Source organism: Elgaria multicarinata, chromosome 4 (assembly GCF_023053635.1).
Source record: "Elgaria multicarinata webbii isolate HBS135686 ecotype San Diego chromosome 4, rElgMul1.1.pri, whole genome shotgun sequence".
NCBI classification, from domain to species: domain Eukaryota; kingdom Metazoa; phylum Chordata; class Lepidosauria; order Squamata; family Anguidae; genus Elgaria; species Elgaria multicarinata.
In genome coordinates, this window is record NC_086174.1 from 122,103,258 (window position 1) to 122,107,270 (window position 4,013).

Sequence of the window (4,013 nt, forward strand, 5' to 3'; positions counted from 1 at the left end):
ATCGATTTCGGGGCACCCTAAAGCGCCTTCAGGGCTCCAACCCATGTTATTCACACGTGTTCCCCTTCTAATCCCACACCCACACAGCCTTGTTCCCAAGTATGACAGTAGCTATCAGGAAACTGGAATGAAGAAGGTAGGGGGAACCAATGGGCAGTCACCCTCCACATTTATCCCTTGGGTTGTCTAGACAGTTTATCACATCCATCAGGAACCATCATCGTATTAGGGTCTGGGCAATTTCAGTTAAGGTCACTACTGCTGCTTTACCATCTGATAAGCAGATCTCTCAAAACCAGATCCCAAAAGAGTTTGTAGACAGCCTGACTTTTCCAGGAAGGCATGGAATATGGCGTTATTTATAGCACTATTAATTCCCACCCCCATCCATTAACAAAAATGTCTGAGCAGTGCACAAAATATTTAAAGCCATACAGTAGAAAAATACAAGTCCAAAATGAAGGACAATTTAAAATAGCAAAGTACAACTACAAGAAAACCAGAAAAAGAATGTAGTTGTCCAGTCTAAAAAGTGCAAAGATGTGGGTTTTTTGTTAAAAAAAAAAAAAGTCTGAGAAAATATTTTTATGGGCCTTAACGTAGATGCCAGGCGAATGTCTTTGGGAAGCGCACCGCACAACTAGGGCACCACCACTGAAAAGCCCTCTCCTTAGTAACCACTAGGGGTGTGCATGGACCCCCCGCTCTGCCTTGCGGGCCGATCCGAAAATTTTGGATCGGCCCGTTCCGCGCCGCTCCGCCCATACTCCGCTCCTCTTTGCCGCGGAGCTCCAGCTCCGAATCGGAGCTCCGCAGTGGAGGGGAGTGGCGCCAAGTAAGGCCGGGAGAGGAGGGCGGGGGGGTTACCGGGCCCTGCCGCTGTTGCCGCCCGTGCGGCGACAGCAGCAGAGCCCGATAAGGGACCAAGGGGGAGGGGGGCCTTACCTGCCTCCGTCCGCGGTCCGTCGGCTTCTTCAATTGAGCCCGCGGTTCAACCAGGAAGTCTGGGCCGCAAGTGCGGCCTAGACTTCCTGGTTGAACCGCGGGCTCAATTGAAGAAGCCGACGGACCGCGGATGGAGGCAGGTAAGGGAGAGGAGGGGAGGGTTTACCGGGCCCTGCCGCTGTCGCCGCATGGGCGACAGCGACAGGGCCCGGTAAACCCCACTTACGTTTCCGGCGGAGCTCCGGATCGAGGCAAAGGATCCGCCTTCATCTCGATCCTCTTCGCTACGCTCCGCCGGCCCCCCAATCCTCTTCGCCTCCGCCTTAAGGGGAGGCGAAGCACCCTGCTCCGCTTCTAATTCGCCGGTCCGATTAGAAGCGGAGCACATCCCTAGTAACCACCCACCTGATCTCCTTTGGCAGGGGAACAAAGAAGGCCTTTAGAATGAAAAGGAGGAAGCTGTAAGGAAGCATTGCAAGGGGTGGGGGGAGGATTTGCTCCTGCTCAGGGTTCCAGGCAGGCAGACCGTCTTCCAGGATACTCTGTTTCAAAACTAGACTGACAACTGTTACCCAGAGGACCTTCTCTTCTGCCGCTCCCAGACTGTGGAATGGCCTGCCAGGAGAGATTTGTCAACTTAATAGTCTTTTCGAATTCAAGAAGCTTATAAGGACTGATCTCTTCCGGCAGGCCTACCCAGTCGAATTTTAAGATATTTGACTGTTATTTTAATATTGTATTGGTTTTTTATGTTTTTAATCCATTTTATGTATTTTATGGTATTTCTATCTCATGTTGTTCCCTGCCTTGATCCAGAGGGAGAGGCAGGTAATAAATGAATAAATAAATAAATAAATGTATTATTATTAATTCATTCATTCTCTCTCCCCACCTACCCTCGCCCCGCAATTTTCTAGTTGGCATTTGATGGCTACTGAGAATGCTCACTCATCATTGGGCTGTCTTGCCTCCGCCCCGCCCCCCCGCTTTTATGGCTCCCTTCTACGGATCTTTTTTGTACTTCTACAAACTGTTGGGTTCCCCAGGCCTGCTGATACCTCCCTCCTCTTGGCCACAGATGGTGGTGTTTGGGCTTCATAAGGAGTGGCACTCTGAGCACAGAGTTCATTATTGGGATATATATGATGTGCAAAAGTTCTCTGCCTGTATTAAGTGTAAGTGGGGGAAAGCTCTGAGGATTACTGGTTGCATGCTTGCTTAATTAGCAATAAAGGAAAGGAAGACCAAAAAGAAGCCAGCAATTAATGTTGATCTATCATGCAGTCTAGCCTTGCCCAACTAGTATCCTCCAGATGTGTTAAACTACAGTTCCCATCATGCCCAGCCACCTCTGTCTGTTGAAAGCCGCATTCCTTGGGAATTATTTTTAGGGTTTCTATGCTAGCAATTTGCAAGGCCCAAGCCTAACGTTGGTGGGTTGCAGGATTTTATTAGGGATGTGCTCCGCTTCTAATCGGACCGGAGAAGCAGTAGCGGAGCGGGGGGCTTCGCCTGCCCTTAAGGCGGAGGCGAAGAGGATTGGGGGGCCGGCGGAGCGTGGCGAAGAGGATCGAGGTGAAGGCGGATCCTTCGCCTCGATCCGGAGCTCCGCCGGAAAGGTAAGTGGGGTTTACCGGGCCCTGCCGCTGTCGCTGTCGCCCATGCGGCAACGGCAGCAGGGCCCGGTAACCCCCCCGCCCTCCTCTCCCTTACCTGCCTCCGTCCGCGGTCCGTCAGTGTCTCCAATTGAGCCTGTGGTTCCAGCAGGAAGTCTGGGCCGCACTTGCGGCCCAGACTTCCTGGTGGAACCAAGGGCTCAATTGAAGACGGTGACGGACCACGGACGGAGGCAGGTAAGGCCCCCCTCCTCCTTACCGGGCTCTGCCGCCGTCGCCGCATGGGCGGCGATGGCGGCAGGGCCCGGTAACCCCCCCTATGGGGGGGACCGGAGCTCCGATCCGGATCTGGAGCTCCGAGCGGAGCGGAGTGGGCACAGGCGAAGCGGGCCGATCCGAAAATGGCGGATCTTAAAGTGAAGCGGAGTGGGGGGGTCCGTGCACACCCCTAGATTTTATAACTCTCTGTGCTACGCCTTTTCCGGCTGCATGTAACAAGACAGAGGACCACATACAGTCCTCAGGCTGCAGTTTTCTCATCCTCTGCATTTAAGAGAGCAATATTTTGGACCCAGTACTATCAGTTTCCATGACAAAACATCCCTTGTCACACAAGACTGTTACTTAAGCAACAGTTCAGATGAGATCATGGGCCACTCTGCAAGTGAGGATGGGACACCACTGAATTATGCTCTTCTCATTCTCTCCTAGCAATGCAGTTAACGTCTTGTTAAACTTTGACCAAGTTCTGGCTGTTGAGGTAATGACCTTCATAAGAAAACGTATTTAGATTCTTAGGCAAGCCACTCTTGCTCAACATCAGTATATAGGGAAAATAATAGTGGCCTTACTCATAAGGCTGTTGTGGTAAGAACACTCTAAAGAATATTAATGCTGTTACAGGACTGCAAAGTCAACTCATTGGCCTTCCTACATAATCAATGTCTGCACTAACAGAGCAATCCTATTCTCTCAAACATAGAGCTCCAATCTATCCTAAAAAGAAAACATATAGCAGGTCTTTTTTAGACTAGCTCCAGAACTGGTCTAAATATTCCCCCTTTGGTTGTGGGGTCGAGAGTTGGGAGGGCTGTGGATCAACAGGCACTCCCTCACTGCCCACCAGCCCATCCCAACATGCCTCTTTCTTTTGCTCCTGTGTCAAGGTTTGAGAGCCAACTTTGGGGAGGAAGCCACTGCTGTAGTTTCTGCAGTGGCTGGGTGGGGTATCCACGATCACCCACCACACTCAGAGGGGGCGGGGGGAATGCCATATCCTATATCCCCTGGGACACAATCCATGGGACCAGAGGACTGCTCCTTAAGCCAATATAATTGCAGATCCAATCCTAAGCATGCACGCTTTAAGCGGGCAATATTGAAACCAATAGGATTTCCTCCAAATATCATAGGTGCATAAGGTGCAAATACAAAACAAACTCCAAACAGTAG